The following is an 18,855-nucleotide window of genomic DNA, read 5'->3' as shown; positions in this document are numbered from 1 at the left end:
TTGTAGTTGTATTGTGCTTAGATAGGATATGGAGTCGTGTCCAAGTAGGACACTTGTATCCTACGCCTCTCTTATATAGCGGGGGTAGACACACGATGTAACCTATGCCAACATAATAGCACAGGCGCGCAAGGGGGAGCGGGCGGCGTGTGCCGGCGCCCGGGTGGCCGGTGTGTGGTATTGTGACGGTGTCCCGGGGAGGAGCGCCCGTAGTCATGCCCCAGGGATGTAGCCATATCGGTGAACCTCGTTAACAAATCTCGGTGTCGTGCTCGTGTGATTGCTTGTTACTCGGATGATCGAAGGTATGCCTCGGATTTATTCTAACAAGTGGTATCAGAGCTAGGTTGTTCGGAGGCTGTGATTGAGTTGATGTTGAGGAATTTGCGTGGAGTTGATGCGAGGAAATCCAATTCGTTTAATAACGATGGTCGAGTTGGAAGCGGTCGAAAGGTCGTACTCGGCATGATCAAGCTATTAATCGAAGCAGTTGAGATCGATTGGAATTAGAAATCAGCGACTGGAACGAGGGAGGACCAGATTAGATGGCTCGGCTCGGCTTTGGAGGCCGCCTGGAAAAGCGCGTGGCTGGCTGAGCCCTGTGCGGCATGGTGTGCTGGGGCGGCAGGCTTGGAGCCTGGAGGGCTAGCGATGCTAGCCGGTCTGGAAGCGTGAGGGCATACGTGGAAGCGCAAGGACGTGGCCAGGCTGATCGGGAAGCCGTAGTGAGATTTGTTTTGGAAAAGAAAAAGAGAGGACCAGGTTCTCGTGTAGGACACGGAAAGAGGCACAAACAGATCGTTTTGAGCGGAGGGAAAAAGACCATCACGTTGTGCATCCATTGGAAAGCAGAGACTTAGCAAGACAACACTAGCATCGGGATTGAGCCAATAGCACGTCACGTGCAGGCTTGGTTGAATTGCAACTAGTACATGGAAGCATACCATGTTCGGTTCTGTTTGTGTACTTGAGCATCATGTGCAAAGCTGGGATAATTTTTCGCAGGGTCAGCCGTACAAAGAACTATGGCGTCAACGGGTACCGGGTTTGAGGTGGAGAAGTTCATGGAACTGAAAACCTTGGGTTATGGAAGACAAAGATGAAAGATTTGTTGGCGCAATAGAGATGCTTGAAGGCGTTGCAGAAAGTCATGTCAGCTAAAATGGAATTATCATGTGATGGATGGAGATCCGCGGAAGACGATTTGGGAGTCTCGAGTGTGTCATGCAGTCGGATAACTTCGGCTGGGTCAAGACTTGGATAGTCTGACGGATCGACGTGAGTCGGTTGATACAGAAGACGGTGGTGGGATCGGCGATGACGGCATAGGAGCGTGATGCTGATGGTGACCGACCTCTGGGGCGTGGAAACACGTGGTGCAGGCCCCGAGGGCTTGTGTGGTTTCGACAAGACTGTGGCACGGGGTTGATTCAAGGTGTTGTATACACGGAGCTTGAAGTCGATGAAGCATGGGGTGGATTGATCAACCACCATGGAGTCATGTTGAAGGTGGAGCTGGATTGAGGGGCTACGGCGTAAGTCGACAGAGAGTCGAAGCCTATTCAGTGGAAAAAAGCGAGTGACATGCAGTTCGGACTGGAGTCCAGTGGTCTGATGGAAGCGTGAAACTCGTCATCGGTCGGTGATGATCGGTGGTACTCTACAGTGGGGGTTGAGTGGTGTGGTTTTGCGACCCTTGAGATTCGACCGAGACAGCGGAGGCTCGACGCGGTAATAGCAGCGAGGCGTGCAGCGCGCATGGGACATGGAGACGGGCCAGGGCTCTGGTGGTCATACATGTGGTGAGACAACTGTAAATTTGACTCGGGATGACTACAAGCAACGGTGAAATTCCTTCAAGTTTCAGACGGGCGGTCAAGAAAGGAGCGGTGATATTGAGTTCAGGTAACTCTTATATGTGACACCCAATATGTGAGTTGTTCAATTTCACGCAGGTCAGTGATCAGTGTGTGATGGCGTTGGACTGATACTCTGGAAGTTGGGAGTGCAAACTAGAGTAATGTGGAACTTAATTTCGTTCGAGTGTTGACTCTGGTCAAGAAAAGAAGGGACTACAAGTTGCAGGTGGAGTCATATGGGGTCTTTGGAGTAGCAGCAGTACTCATAGGATAAGCTCAAGCCCAATGTACATGGAAGTTTGACGCATTGACAAATTCAAGGTGGTGGAGAATATTCGCCAAGGTGGAGTTTGTTAGAATTGTGTCGAATATTGTGTACAAGGTAGGTTACAGTTGGACTTCTATTTGTATTGTGTTTAGATAGGATATGGAGTCGTGTTCAATTAGGGCACTTGTATCCTAGGCCTCTCTTATATAGCGGGGGTAGACACACGATGTAACCTATGCCAACATAATAGCACATGCGCGCAAGGGGGAGCCGGCGGCGTGTGCCGGCGCCCGGGTAGCCGGTGTGCGGTATTGTGACGGTGTCATGGGGAGGAGCGCCCGTAGTCATGCCCCGGGATGTAGCTATATCGGTTAACCTCGTTAACAAATCCCGGTGTCGTGCTCGTGTGATTGCTTGTTACTCGGATGATCGAAGGTATGCCTCGGATTTATTCTAACAATCGGTAAATAACTACAATCCTTAGATACTTATAACTAAAAGTGACCCACAACAGTTATGATCTAAAACCTTGGTAACTTGGACTCTTGATTGTTCAGTAGATCCCTAAAAGAAAGGATTGCCCAGTAGATAAAAGGTTTCTTTTAATTATACTTAGGTGACAACAAAAGAGCCTCCCCCAATGCTTATTGAAAAAAAAGCAGCTTCCCGGGTCAAAATTAGAGAAATAGCTAGGAAATCCCACGTTAATCAGAAACATCTGACCATTAATTTTGTGGACCCTTCATTAATCGGTAAAAGTACGATCCTTAGATTGAACATATAAACCCTCCTAGACTCGTAGTCACGACCACGCCCTCCACGTCGCCCCATATAATCGCTATGCCACCGTTTGTAAATTCTGCATCCCACCGAGGGCATTTTAGTTCCAGCGGGCCAAAAAGGCAGGCAGCGCGGGCAGGAGCGAGACCGCGCAGACCGCGTCTTCCCCACGAACCCTAGCCGCGTCCTCGCCTCCTCCTCCATCCGCGCCGCCGCGTCCTCGTCTCCTCCTCCATCCGCGCGCCTCGGCGGCGACCCCATGGAGGGCGGCCGGGTCGGAGCGGTCCCCGCGTCCCTCCTTCCCCGCTCGGCGCTCTCTACTCCTAGCGCAGCTGCCGCCTCCCTCCACTCTTCCCATCTCGCTAGAGCCGCCGCATCCGGAGGCGACCGGCGTTGCTCCATCTCGACCTGCCCGTAACCTTCTCTCCCCGCAGCGGGCGGAGAAGATGGAGAGGAGCTCGTCCGCCCACCTTCCACCATGGTTTGCAGCGGCCGGAGAAGATGGAGAGGCCTAACTACGGCTGCCTCGTGTGCGCTCTCCTACATCTCGCGCAGGAGCGAGTGGTGGTGACTAGCATAGAAGGCGGAGGAGGTCATTGGGGCCGGCTTCCCTTCCGTTTTGGCTGCCAAGCTCCACGCGTTGGTGAGTCCCTCTCTCTATCCCTCTACATCTCTCCCTCTCTCTGTCAGAGGGCAGCTGCCGCCCCGAGGTGCAGGCGGCCATGGAAAAGCACAAGATGCCACACCTGGCTTTCCCCCTTGCCTCCTGCCCTCTCTCTTCAGCTCATCTATTTACATGTGCAAATACTTTTTTATCTATGCCTGCAAGGTGTTTTATGAAAGTTCAGTAAGGCTGTGAGGGAATACCAAACGAGAGAGGATCCAGTATTTGTTACATGCATCAGGTTGACACCAACTTCATGCATTTTGCTTCAAGATCATTGTTACTTTAATTCAAGATATTTTCTCATTCTGTTGGAAGATAGAAATGATGGTTGTAGAAAGATAATTGTTCTACTTGGATACCTTTCTTTGTTTTTGTTTGCATTGAAGTAATAATGTTCAACTGCAGATATAGTTTGCAGTCAAGACACCTGCTCCCTCGTCATCGACGGAAGGAGGAGAGCAGCAGCCACAACAGGCGACGGTGCTGGCGAATGCGTCAGACATGAGTCGCTTCGGCTTCTTCCAGCGGCCCAGCCATGACGCCCTCAAGGCGCCGATAGCAGCGGCCCTCTCCCAAGCTACACTGCTCCTGATCTTCGTCGCCCCACACCGTCGTACTATGCACAGCTCAGCCTGGCCATGATGCTCTTAGCCCGCGGACGCTCACAGCATAACCGACGGTGGAGACTCACTCCCGACCCGTGTTGCTCTCCATCAGTGCTGACAGATTAGTTTGTTTTACAGCGTGGGCACCAGGTCTCTGAGTAGTTTAAATCTGAACGCAACACCAAGGTATCACATATTTCTTGTAAAATCTCGATGGAGGAGTTGTTCCTTCAAATAAGATTTTGATTGTCTTTTTCCTTTTTGCCTAACAAAACATATATGTCTGCTTCTAATTTGTAGGCTGCCAGCCTGAGCATTGCCGAACAGTACAACAAAGCATTTTCTGAACTTGCTAAAAGCAAACATGGAAGCTCTCCCAATCGATTAAAGGTGGCTCACATAGATCGTTCTCTTACTGACTAATTAATTAGATTATGGATTTTCTTTATGTTATTATTACTGATCTCGGATGCTTAGTTTCCAAGTTTATCTCAAAACTTCACCTTCTATGAATGCCCCCAGGTGGTGCATATCTAAAAGCTCTTTGTGCATTCTTAAGATTTTTGTATATGCATTTGCGTGAATTGAGCCCGGATCTGATCTGGTTTGGCTATGTTCATGGTTTTCTTTGGTCATGTATGAGTGGAAAAGGGAGGCAGGGGAGTTCCAGTTTGTGAGGACAGTGGTGACATGGTTGACTGAATGGCAATAGGAAGAAGGCACATCTCATATAATTGTTTTATTCAAGACAAGTCTACACTCTCTTATGTCAAATTTGCACAGATTTCCCTGCCCTAGGTATGGTGCTTTTGATACTTCAGTAAATATTTTCACTGTTATTACACTATAGTGCTTAACTATGATCCCTTTGGCATCAGGCTATTTCTAAGGGGGAGAGAAGAGTGTTATTTTTTTGGGGATTACAAAGAATGGTAGCGGTGAGTATATAGTATATTCTTTTTCCTATTTTTCTTTAACATATTTAGTCTTAGTATGGTGCTTGCTAAAAACAGAGTATGGTGGTTCGATTTAGTTTTTCTCTGTGGTATCTTCCCTACCGTCTCTCTCTCTCTCTCTTTAGTTTCTAACTTTGATGCTTTGATTTGTTGTTTTGGCCAGCATGAGGAGTATTAGCCACGGAGGAGGGAGGAGACTGACATGAGGAAAACATATTCTGGATCGATTTGGTTCTCATGGTGGCATCTTCCCTGCTTTCTCCTTTCTTTTTATTTCCAACACTCTTTGGTACAGAGCGGTTAACAAACAACTGAACTGAATATTGCTTTTTCTCCTTTTCAGATAAGTTAGTTTACATTAGTTTTCTGTTTGCTTTCCGTATGGATCTATACATGTTATTTTTATATCCAGTTTTCTGGGTGCTTTTCAAAAAGGGGGAGACCCATGGCCGATATAGTTGCATTAAGGTGCAATTTGATAACTAAATACATAATATAAGTCCATCAAAATATTACATGCATGTGTGCTGTTTGTGCTTGTATACCTTCAATCTGCTTTGTGGAAGGCTGTTCGTATTAAACTTTAGTGCTCGGTTGTTCATCATAGTCCCATTCCCTTGATAATTAATATTGAAGCAATGAAAAATAGGTGAAATTGCAAGAAACTTGAAGAAGTGGAGGAACATGACTCAGTCTGTCATTGGGGACATGCACTGTTACAGATACACTCTGTATCTCTACCTATCGTTGGTGTGATGTTTGAACATTAAGTTGTCATTTAATTATGGCATTCCCTTCTGCTTTTGTTTATGCTATAACAATAGCCGCAAACTATCTTCGGGGCGTATGGCAGGTTTGCTGACAATCTGATTGCATTGCAGGTTTGGTACTAATTTCTCAAAAAATCATGCTTTTGCAGCACCGTCCTGTTGAGCCATGAGATCTGAACCAAGGAATCCAGATAACATCGACTATGTTTATAGATCACTACATGTTCCGTTGGAACATTGTGAGGTCCTTTTTCCAGTAACCATCTAAACACACGCCTCATGTTTTTTTATATTATTCATTACAATGCATTGCATGCTCGCTGCAAGCTTCTAAAAGAAGTTTATACTTTTGTTGCTAAATGTTCTCTCTTACTGAACTAGCTTCAGGACGAACAGCAGGTTTGCTAACCATTTGATCTTTATGTGCATTGCAGGTTTGCTACTAAATTCTCAAAAAAGAAACGTTCTTATGCATCACCATCATGTGGAACCACGATACCTGAACCAATGAACTCAGTGAACATTTATTATATTTATTATGGATCATTACATGTTCTGCTGGAACAAGGTTCCTTTTCAGTAACAAGTTGAACGCGCGTCATGCTTTTTTGAATATAACTGAATATCTAAAATAGCCATGGTGTACTGATGTATATATTTTAAAATGGCAAGCTTGCATCTTGATGTTTGATTGCTATGAACTTCCGTATTATAAAATTACTATAGATTTCCTTTAAATCTCTAAAAAGGACAATTTGTTTGTTTGTTACGGAGCCAATAGTAACAAAAGATCATGATGAAGTTGAGTATGTAGAAATACTTTTTAAGGCGCCTCATTATTTGCTGCCAATGACTGTTTTGCCCCAATCTCTGGCTTTCCAAACATAGCATTGCTATGCCTCCAACATTCATCGATTGTCAATTATTCTCTTATACATGACATTGATGCCCTGTGTTTGGGTAATATGTATAGAATTAGTTCCGTTCTACAAGGACCGGATATTGTCACATTGATTAAGTATAATTTTTTCAAGCATGCTAGAGTATGGTGGCATTTTATAGGCCCTTGAGCTATAAAATTTTGTATGCTCAGTTTCTTGATCTGTATTTGCCATTTGAGCCAAATTATCTCATCAGGGACACATCAACATACAAACTCACCCTTCGGTTTATTTATAACATTTCTTTTTATATGGTGCAACAACTTGAGATATATGAAGAACATTTTTACATGTCCAATGCAGACTGTTTGTTTTCACTTTCTAGTCAATGAAGTATGTTTAATTGATAAAGTAATTGTAATTGATGAAGTAGATATAGTTGTTGCAGCGGCACAAACTCGGTTGCGTCCGCTATGACCCCAATCTTCAGATTATTATAAGTAGAGGTTGATCGTGTAGGAGGTGAAGATGCTCACGCCTAAAGCCAAACTTGACGCCGTCGACGCCACCATCCGGGAGCTCATTTATATTGGCTTCGAATGGCTACCGTTGTATTTTCTGTACTTTTGGTTGTGGTTGTAATTGTTACCCTATGCCTTTGCAAGAATAACTGAAAATGGTGATTTCTATTGACTGGAAACCGAGTACTTGTCTAATTATTGTTCAAGAAAATATAGTGAGTCGTGTTCTTGGTTGCTAATAGTATAGTACACCTATGCGGATCCTTCTGTCGGACCGTTGAATGGAAATAACTCAAAAGAAGATAATAGAGATGTTGTCTCTATGCAATCGGTAACTGTCAGTTCAGTTGCAAAGAACGACCATCACAAATAACTTTGAGATGTCCATTGGTAAAGGTCAGATTGGAGTAGTCTATTTTGGCTACTTGGAAGATGGAACCCCAGTTGCAGTCAAAACATGCTTAGAATCATCATCTCATGGGGTTAATGAGTTCTTGGCAGAGGTTAGCTTTCTTCCCGCTCCTCTCCTCTCCTCTTATTCTTATGCATGTTTTATTTTTCTCTTCCGTCTAGATCAAATCAATTTTCCCAAATAGTCTCTCCATTTTGCCAAACACTCTGGTCACTTATTGACAGAACTACTCTGAATTGCATTTCAGGCTCTACATCTAATAAGAGTTCATCACAGGAACTTGGTCAATCTGGTTAGCCACTACAAGGATGGACACCACTCAACTCTTGTCTACGAGTATAAATTGCTAATTTGCATTGCTCTTTCGTGCAACAAGTGCGTTGATACTTACAAACAACAAGGCATGTGACTATTTACTATCACTGTTGTTTGGTATTCGAACATGTCTTTTCGAGGGGGAGATGGGAACAGATAGACTCAGTGAAAGTTGGCTGCACGTAAACTATTGTGATCAAGTTGGAAAAAATGTTTCCCCTCTTAACTGCTCCTGTTGGAGACTGGGGTCAGTAGTCACTGAAATTTGCACACGCATGGAGGAATGAATGATGATTCTCAAGTAATGAAGTTGTAGCCTTCACGACAAGATAAATGGATAATTTTGCAGCTCAAGTGTTGCTACATGTTACAGATAACTATGGCATTCCATTTTAATGAATCTGCATATTGCTGTTGTGAGTAATATTTCACCCTAAGAATAATATTGTTGTATCTCCAGTTTCTATGTTGCAGCAATGGGTAGTTGTGCTTTAGTCCCCCTTCAGCTTTTTTTTAACATGTGGTTCCTTCAGCTTTTTGTTGTCAAGTCTTTCTGACTATTATAGCTGCACAATTTTTAGCAACGGGTAGTCGTGTTCTCTATCATCATATTTATCACTTAGAGGGGAAGGCTTTTTGACAGGAGCACCGGAAGCGAGGGAGGGCATGGCTGCACTGGAGGTTGTCCCAAGGCGAGGGCAGGGCAGAGACATGCAACAATGAGGGTTGTAACCGTAATCAATATTTCAACGTCGAATCATTTCCTATAGCCTTCCAGCAAGTTCATTCTTATTTTCTGATTGGGTCATGTTAGGCCAGCAAAGTAAACCTAGAAAAACTGATTAGGCAATGATGTTTTTGTTTAATTTTAGTGTTTGGTGTTTGTTTCAGATATGAATAATTCTGGTTATGGTTTCTGCATTGCATAGTGACGTTATAATGAGATTAGAGATAGTTGTCACGCATCTCTTTTCACTACAAACACATATGCACTTGCTTTTCGATCATTAGTGCTCCCCTTTCTATGCTATTAAGCATATGGCCCTAAGATGTTGCATTTAGTTCTTCAATTGAATCAGTTGTGGAAATAGGGACAAAAGATGCCAATCTTCTCTTGAAGACCACAACATTGATGCCTTTTGTTGATCACTGGTCTCTAAATATTCTTACGTGCATGGTTTGAGATCGCTCTTGCTCTTTGCGCCATCAGCGCAACGGGTCATCTAGCATGAACGAAGGGCGAGTATATGCTTTTGCCTTCAAATGCACTTCCAAGGAACTATGCCTGATCGTCTACTCAATATAAGCAAGTTGCAAGAGCCCCTTGTTATATTACTTATCATTAGTATAGATGCCTACTAATACTTCTATGTTTATCATCCTTTTGGATCTTATGTAATCCCTTAAGACCATTCTGTGCATTTAATTGTCGATTATTTGCTGCTTAGACTGTTGTGTGGTATGCTTTTGGAACAACCATGATGAAAGAACATATGCTTTCGCCTTCAAGTGCACATCCAAAGGCCTCTGCATGATTGTCTATCTAATCTAAGCAGATCATAAGAGTCCTTTGCTACATGACTTAGTATTACTACTATGAAGAGTTGGCTCAGAGAAGTTGTTCTCAACGTCCAGCGATACATCTGTCTAACATATCTCTGGCTATCTACATGCCTTGCTCATCACATTGTAAATGATCATCTGTCTAACATATCTCTGGCTATATACATGCCTTGCTCATCACATTGTAAATGATCGCCCGTAAGCTTCTTAGAAAACATGTATCATGAGCAACCATCTATCTATCATCAGTCTGTACTTATTTCCACATGTTTCATTTTGTGTTTACATATTTTAATGCATACTCTTCCAATACTTAGCTTGCATTCGGCCTTTGCGCCATTGGCGCAACGGGTCATCTAGTACTTATAACTGAAAGCGGACCACAACAGTTATGATCTAAAACCTTCGTGACTTGGACTCTTGATTGTTAAGCAGATATCCTTAAAAGAAAGGATTGTCCACCAGATAAAAGTTTTTTTTAATTATGCTTATGTGACAACAAAAGAGCCTCCTCCAGGGCTTATTAAGGAAAAAAAAGAGCAGCTTCCCATAGAAAAAAATAAACAAAAGAAGCGCAAAGTGCACGCTCAATATGGCACGTCGCCTCTCAAAAAGAAAATATGGCAACTACAAGTCCGGCAATTGCAGCTCCAAGGCAAATAAGAACGACGACAAGGTGACGTAGGACGACAAATCAGCTTGGTGGAGGAACGGGTGGCGCCAATGTAATGTCTCATCCCAACATCCACATTCAGTACCTGATGGTGACTGATGCCAACTACAGCGTGTGGGCAGTGAAGATGAATATTATTGTCCAAACAACTCGAGTGTGGCAGCAATCATGGATGACGACATCGACGAGAAGTGCGACGAAGTTGCCATGGCTGCCATTCATACACATATCTTAAGAAATGTCAAACATATCTTATTATTGAAATATTTAACATTGCCAAAATCAAACAATCTTTTGTTGACTTTGATAATATTACTATTTCTTGTGACATTGTAAGCCAAAGGTAGAAAATTTGCCTACCTATTTTAGAGGCTGGTCTTGGACGCTTTAAAAAAATAAAAATATTACAAGGACACGAATTTGATAACCACCGTACAATTTCACATAAAACTACTAACTTTTCCTGAAACATTCATACACACATGTACAACTTCAGAGTAAGGACATGAACAGTTTGTTCCAAATACGTAAGCTCTTAAAACAATCTAAAATACAGGAGTAATTACGAGAAAATAAGTATAATTTCAAGGAGATCTACTTTGTTCACAACCATAGTATGTTGAGATCCAGAGAAATGTATTATTGGTTTCGGATGGCTAATATGACAAATATCACATCCTAACTCATGATTTTTGTATTGGGCACAGGTACAGATTACACTTTCTTATTTCTTGCCGACCAAGAAACACTGATTGCTAAGTTGGCAGTAAGAACCATACATACGATCATTCCAATTCATGTAATTACAGATAGACGAGAAGATTATAATTGGAGAGCTACGAATGTAATTGAGAGATAATTCTCACTCCTTATTAATTATTGCACTCCTCTATTCTTTAGAACATGTAGTTTGTCATACAAATGAATAAAGTTTTTCTTGAAAGAAAGAACGATATTTAGAGGTTAATCTGATGGAACAAATTATCCTTTTAACAATATAGAATGGGGTGGAGCCAACTCATGAGCATTGTTTTCACGTGAACCGAATAAGCTGTCCTTTGGCTTATAGGATTTTCTAGGAATTTTGTAGGGTAGGATTCATGCAAAACAAATTCCTCTAAAACCCTTTGGTTTGCAAGAATGGATTCCTATTACTACATAGGATTAACTCCTATCCTTCCCATTCCAAACTAAAACAATACATTAGCTCTGACCTAACACTACTAGAAAACATGGCTTTGGTCCAAGCTCAATGTACACATTAGTCCCAGTTGCATTACGAACCGAGACTAATGTGAGCAGTTCGAGCGGCTAGGGCGTCAGGAAGGCATTAGTCCCGGTTCAAATGGGACATTTAGTCTCGATTTGAGACACGAACCGGGACTAAAGGGTGCAACGCCCTTTAGTCCCGGTTCGTGTCTCAAACCTGGACTAAAGGGGTTCTAAAATTTGTTTTTTGTTTTTCCATTCGTTTTTTGGTTTTAGTTTCCGTTTTAAATTGCTTATATCTTTTAGGATATTTGATGTTTTTTGAGTGATTCTTTTTGCATTAGATTCAAAATTTTGTCTAGTTTCTATTTGTGCCATTAGTTTTCAAATTTGAATGATTTAAATATGAATTTGTTCAAATTTGCTTCAAACCCTAGATTGTGAATAATTTGAGTTTAAAAATAGTTTTAAATTTAATTCTTTTTGCTCCTAGTCAGATGTCAGATTGTTGTCATAGTAAGATTTATTTGGTTATTTTTAGAATAATTTAAATTAGGATTTTAATTAAAATAGTATTGCTTTGCTTATATAGTTGTTTTGCTATATTAAAAAGTAATTCTTTTTGTCACTTTAATAGAATGTGACTCTGGCTTGGTTAACCTTAGTTGTGACTCTGGCTGAGACAGTGCTAGCAGATGTAGTCGACGGTAGGATTGGATGGACACCATGTTGTATGCTTCTGTTGGACACCATCAAACTCTACCCCCCTATCGCCATTTAAGTTTTGAAAAAACAAAAGAAAATGATAAAAACTTCAAAAAATAAAATCCTTCGAGGTGTAGTTATGTTACTACATCTGCTAGTTGGGAAAATTATAAAGCATAAATTTCGACATGTTTTGCAAAAAAGTGTTATGAAAAAGTAAAATGGCTATAACTTTTGCATACGATGTCGAAAAAACCGTATAATATATCAAAATATTCAGCACGAAAATCCGGTTCCAATTTCGACCGCCATAGGCCGTTTTTCAAACATTTAGAATCCTCAAATTCTGAAAGGAAAAAAAGTTATCCTCAAATTTAAGTTTTTTTTGAATTTTTTGTCAAACTCTGGTCAAACTACTTATTCAAGAAATGAGGGAAACTACGGAGAATAGAACTCGAAAGTTAAGCATGCTTAGGCTGGGGGTAGTGAGAGGATGGGTGACCAGCCGTGAAGTTAGACGATTTGGAATGAGTGGTACATACTTGAGTAGTGATGAGGGGCGATTAGTGATTAAATTGTCAAATAATTCAGAAATTTGAAAATCGGGAAAAATCGAAAAAAGTATTTTTTTTCAAAAAAAAATCAGAAATACCAATTTTCAAAAAAATTCCTTTAGTCCCGGTTGGTGTTACCAACCGGGACTAAAGGTGAAGCTCCTTTAGTCCCGGTTCGTAAGCAAACCGGGACTAAAGGGTTTGGGCTTTAGTCCCGACCCTTTAGTCTCAGTTCCATAACCGGGACTAAAGACCCTCTGAAACCGGGACTAAAGGCCCGTTTTCTACTAGTGTAATAAAAAAACTCCCATCGTGTAAACCAAATGACATATATTTTCCTATAGTATTCGTGATAGATGACATGCCATCTTTATTTCCACAAGAATCGAAAACGCATGATTCCACCATAGTGTTGTTTGGTTGCACCAGAAGGAAAATGCAGGAAATTTCTTAAGAGTTCAGGAGAATAGTATACTTGCATGTGTTACATTAAAAAACATACTTTGCACCTAACCTTATAAAAAAAATATGGCTCATGGATTCATATGATTTTCCTCTGATATAAGCCATTTGATCATGGATGGACCTAATTGTAACAACTGAGATGAACAATCTTTCCTAGGCCATGATATGATAAAATTATCGTTTGTCACGTATATACATATAAGGTACAAGATTCTATATATCCAAGAAGACCATGTAGTCACATGGATGAGATTGACATCATGCCTACATCAAGCATAAGTACGTGCATGCACATAATGCATTAAAAATGGATACTCAGTTAGGTGTCCATATGAATTCAAGTACGATCTACGAATAACTACATACAAAGCTGACCGCACCCTATTTGATTGAAGAGTGGGGTAGAACAGGGAGATATTTACTGAAAATGCATATAATAAACGACAATTTTCTACAAACTTTATATTCAAACTCATATAATTTTGAGTATATATCCATGTGTAAATATACTACTGAAACCGTTGAAAAAAAATATTACTAAATTTCTGTTGAACCTATTTTCTTTATTAAGTTATCTTAAATTTCTAGAATAATATTCATACGAAATAATTGCCAACTTCTGCTTAGGGGAGACTATTTTCATGTATAAAAACAATAGAGGTAATTAAAATGCAATTTCTAACCGTTATGTTTGTCCTATCTATTAATGGACATATTTTTCTTATTCATTTTATCAAGGAAGTTCGTATTTATTATCTCAATTCGAAAGTCCACACCTGCTCCCTCGTCATCGACGGAAGGAGGAGAGCAGCAGCCACAACAGGCGACGGTGCTGGCGAATGCGTCAGACATGAGTCGCTTCGGCTTCTTCCAGCGGCCCAGCCATGACGCCCTCAAGCCGCCGATAGCAGCGGCCCTCTCCCAAGCTACACTGCTCCTGATCTTCGTCGCCCCACACCGTCGTACTATGCACAGCTCAGCCTGGCCATGATGCTCTTAGCCCGCGGACGCTCACAGCGTAACCGACGGTGGTGACTCACTCCCAACCCGTGTTGCTCTCCATCAGTGCTGACAGATTAGTTTGTTTTACAGCGTGGGCACCAGGTCTCTGAGTAGTTTAAATCTGAACGCAACACCAAGGTATCACATATTTCTTGTAAAATCTCGATGGAGGAGTTGTTCCTTCAAATAAGATTTTGATTGTCTTTTTCCTTTTTGCCTAACAAAACATATATGTCTGCTTCTAATTTGTAGGCTGCCAGCCTGAGCATTGCCGAACAGTACAGCAAAGCATTTTCTGAACTTGCTAAAAGCAAACATGGAAGCTCTCCCTAATTCATCGATTAAAGGTGGCTCACATAGATCGTTCTCTTACTGACTAATTAATTAGATTATGGATTTTCTTTATGTTATTATTACTGATCTCAGATGCTTAGTTTCCAAGTTTATCTCAAAACTTCACCTTCTATGAATGCCCCCAGGTGGTGCATATCTAAAAGCTCTTTGTGCATTCTTAAGATTTTTGTATATGCATTTGCGTGAATTGAGCCCGGATCTGATCTGGTTTGGCTATGTTCATGGTTTTCTTTGGTCATGTATGAGTGGAAAAGGGAGGCAGGGGAGTTCCAGTTTGTGAGGACAGTGGTGACATGGTTGACTGAATGGCAATAGGAAGAAGGCACATCTCATATAATTGTTTTATTCAAGACAAGTCTACACTCTCTTATGTCAAATTTGAACAGATTTCCCTGCCCTAGGTATGGTGCTTTTGATACTTCAGTAAATATTTTCACTGTTATTACACTATAGTGCTTAACTATGATCCCTTTGGCATCAGGCTATTTCTAAGGGGGAGAGAAGAGTGTTATTTTTTTGGGGATTACAAAGAATGGTAGCGGTGAGTATATAGTATATTCTTTTTCCTATTTTTCTTTAACATATTTAGTCTTAGTATGGTGCTTGCTAAAAACAGAGTATGGTGGTTCGATTTAGTTTTTCTCTGTGGTATCTTCCCTACCGTCTCTCTCTCTCTCTCTTTAGTTTCTAACTTTGATGCTTTGATTTGTTGTTTTGGCCAGCATGAGGAGTATTAGCCACGGAGGAGGGAGGAGACTGACATGAGGAAAACATATTCTGGATCGATTTGGTTCTCATGGTGGCATCTTCCCTGCTTTCTCCTTTCTTTTTATTTCCAACACTCTTTGGTACAGAGCGGTTAACAAACAACTGAACTGAATATTGCTTTTTCTCCTTTTCAGATAAGTTAGTTTACATTAGTTTTCTGTTTGCTTTCCGTATGGATCTATACATGTTATTTTTATATCCAGTTTTCTGGGTGCTTTTCAAAAAGGGGGAGACCCATGGCCGATATAGTTGCATTAAGGTGCAATTTGATAACTAAATACATAATATAAGTCCATCAAAATATTACATGCATGTGTGCTGTTTGTGCTTGTATACCTTCAATCTGCTTTGTGGAAGGCTGTTCGTATTAAACTTTAGTGCTCGGTTGTTCATCATAGTCCCATTCCCTTGATAATTAATATTGAAGCAATGAAAAATAGGTGAAATTGCAAGAAACTTGAAGAAGTGGAGGAACATGACTCAGTCTGTCATTGGGGACATGCACTGTTACAGATACACTCTGTATTTCTACCTATCGTTGGTGTGATGTTTGAACATTAAGTTGTCATTTAATTATGGCATTCCCTTCTGCTTTTGTTTATGCTATAACAATAGCCGCAAACTATCTTCGGGACGTATGGCAGGTTTGCTGACAATCTGATTGCATTGCAGGTTTGGTACTAATTTCTCAAAAAATCATGCTTTTGCAGCACCGTCTTGTTGAGCCATGAGATCTGAACCAAGGAATCCAGATAACATCGACTATGTTTATAGATCACTACATGTTCCGTTGGAACATTGTGAGGTCCTTTTTCCAGTAACCATCTAAACACACGCCTCATGTTTTTTTATATTATTCATTACAATGCATTGCATGCTCGCTGCAAGCTTCTAAAAGAAGTTTATACTTTTGTTGCTAAATGTTCTCTCTTACTGAACTAGCTTCAGGACGAACAGCAGGTTTGCTAACCATTTGATCTTTATGTGCATTGCAGGTTTGCTACTAAATTCTCAAAAAAGAAACGTTCTTATGCATCACCATCATGTGGAACCACGATACCTGAACCAATGAACTCAGTGAACATTTATTATATTTATTATGGATCATTACATGTTCTGCTGGAACAAGGTTCCTTTTCAGTAACAAGTTGAACGCGCGTCATGCTTTTTTGAATATAACTGAATATCTAAAATAGCCATGGTGTACTGCTGTATATATTTTAAAATGGCAAGCTTGCATCTTGATGTTTGATTGCTATGAACTTCCGTATTATAAAATTACTATAGATTTCCTTTAATTCTCTAAAAAGGACAATTTGTTTGTTTGTTACGGTGCCAATAGTAACAAAAGATCATGATGAAGTTGAGTATGTAGAAATACTTTTTAAGGCGCCTCATTATTTGCTGCCAATGACTGTTTTGCCCCAATCTCTGGCTTTCCAAACATAGCATTGCTATGCCTCCAACATTCATCGATTGTCAATTATTCTCTTATACATGACATTGATGCCCTGTGTTTGGGTAATATGTATAGAATTAGTTCCGTTCTACAAGGACCGGATATTGTCACATTGATTAAGTATAATTTTTTTTGTCACTTTAATAGAATGTGACTCTGGCTTGGTTAACCTTAGTTGTGACTCTGGCTGAGACAGTGCTAGCAGATGTAGTCGACGGTAGGATTGGATGGACACCATGTTGTATGCTTCTGTTGGACACCATCAAACTCTACCCCCCCTATCGCCATTTAAGTTTTGAAAAAACAAAAGAAAATGATAAAAACTTCAAAAAATAAAATCCTTCGAGATGTAGTTATGTTACTACATCTGCTAGTTGGGAAAATTATAAAGCATAAATTTCGACATGTTTTGCAAAAAAGTGTTATGAAAAAGTAAAATGGCTATAACTTTTGCATACGATGTCGAAAAAACCGTATAATATATCAAAATATTCAGCACGAAAATCCGGTTCCGATTTCGACCGCCATAGGCCGTTTTTCAAATATTTAGAATCCTCAAATTCTGAAAGGAAAAAAAGTTGTCCTCAAATTTAAGTTTTTTTTGAATTTTTTGTCAAACTCTGGTCAAACTACTTATTCAAGAAATGAGGGAAACTACGGAGAATAGAACTCGAAAGTTAAGCATGCTTAGGCTGGGGGTAGTGAGAGGATGGGTGACCAGCCGTGAAGTTAGACGATTTGGAATGAGTGGTACATACTTGAGTAGTGATGAGGGGCGATTAGTGATTAAATTGTCAAATAATTCAGAAATTTGAAAATCGGGAAAAATCGAAAAAAGTATTTTTTTTTCAAAAAAAATCAGAAAAACCAATTTTCAAAAAAATTCCTTTAGTCCCGGTTGGTGTTACCAACCGGGACTAAAGGTGGAGCTCCTTTAGTCCCGGTTCGTAAGCAAACCGGGACTAAAGGGTTTGGGCTTTAGTCCCGACCCTTTAGTCTCAGTTCCATAACCGGGACTAAAGACCCTCTGAAACCGGGACTAAAGGCCCGTTTTCTACTAGTGTAATAAAAAAACTCCCATCGTGTAAACCAAATGACATATATTTTCCTATAGTATTCGTGATAGATGACATGCCATCTTTATTTCCACAAGAATCGAAAACGCATGATTCCACCATAGTGTTGTTTGGTTGCACCAGAAGGAAAATGCAGAAAATTTCTTAAGAGTTCAGGAGAATAGTATACTTGCATGTGTTACATTAAAAAACATACTTTGCACCTAACCTTATAAAAAAATATGGCTCATGGATTCATATGATTTTCCTATGATATAAGCCATTTGATCATGGATGGACCTAATTGTAACAACTGAGATGAACAATCTTTCCTAGGCCATGATATGATAAAATTATCATTTGTCACGTATATACATATAAGGTACAAGATTCTATATATCCGAGAAGACCATGTAGTCACATGGATGAGATTGACATCATGCCTACATCAAGCATAAGTACGTGCATGCACATAATGCATTAAAAATGGATACTCAGTTAGGTGTCCATATGAATTCAAGTACGATCTACGAATAACTACATACAAAGCTGACCGCACCATATTTGATTGAAGAGTGGGGTAGAACAGGGAGATATTTACTGAAAATGCATATAATAAACGACAATTTTCTACAAACTTTATATTCAAACTCATATAATTTTGAGTATATATCCATGTGTAAATATACTACTGAAACCGTTGAAAAAAAATATTACTAAATTTCTGTTGAACCTATTTTCTTTATTAAGTTATCTTAAATTTCTAGAATAATATTCATACGAAATAATTGCCAACTTCTGCTTAGGGGAGACTATTTTCATGTATAAAAACAATAGAGGTAATTAAAATGCAATTTCTAACCGTTATGTTTGTCCTATCTATTAATGGACATATTTTTCTTATTCATTTTATCAAGGAAGTTCGTATTTATTATCTCAATTCGAAAGTCCACACCTGCTCCCTCATCATCGACGGAAGGAGGAGAGCAGCAGCCACAACAGGCAACAGTGCTG

General features: G+C 40.5%; 2 long non-coding RNA genes across 2 annotated transcripts; both read left to right on the top strand.

Annotated features, from left to right (window-relative positions):
• The first annotated feature begins 4,661 nt into the window (after positions 1-4,661).
• Positions 4,662-8,644, top strand: LOC123059901 (uncharacterized). The gene is made up of 6 exons (XR_006427645.1): positions 4,662-4,977; positions 5,058-5,117; positions 5,299-6,161; positions 6,340-6,473; positions 7,306-7,810; positions 7,967-8,644. It is a non-coding gene; the product is annotated as an uncharacterized lncRNA (long non-coding RNA).
• Positions 8,645-14,080: 5,436 nt separating this feature from the next.
• LOC123059900 (uncharacterized) lies at positions 14,081-16,570 on the top strand. Its single transcript, XR_006427644.1, has 6 exons — positions 14,081-14,343; positions 14,458-14,552; positions 14,814-14,960; positions 15,041-15,100; positions 15,282-16,144; positions 16,323-16,570. It is a non-coding gene; the product is annotated as an uncharacterized lncRNA (long non-coding RNA).
• Positions 16,571-18,855: the final 2,285 nt, after the last annotated feature.

The sequence above is a fragment of the Triticum aestivum genome, chromosome 3A (assembly GCF_018294505.1).
Source record: "Triticum aestivum cultivar Chinese Spring chromosome 3A, IWGSC CS RefSeq v2.1, whole genome shotgun sequence".
In the NCBI taxonomy this organism is placed as follows: domain Eukaryota; kingdom Viridiplantae; phylum Streptophyta; class Magnoliopsida; order Poales; family Poaceae; genus Triticum; species Triticum aestivum.
Note: the sequence above shows the minus strand (reverse complement) of the source record. Positions and strands in the feature narration are given on the sequence as shown.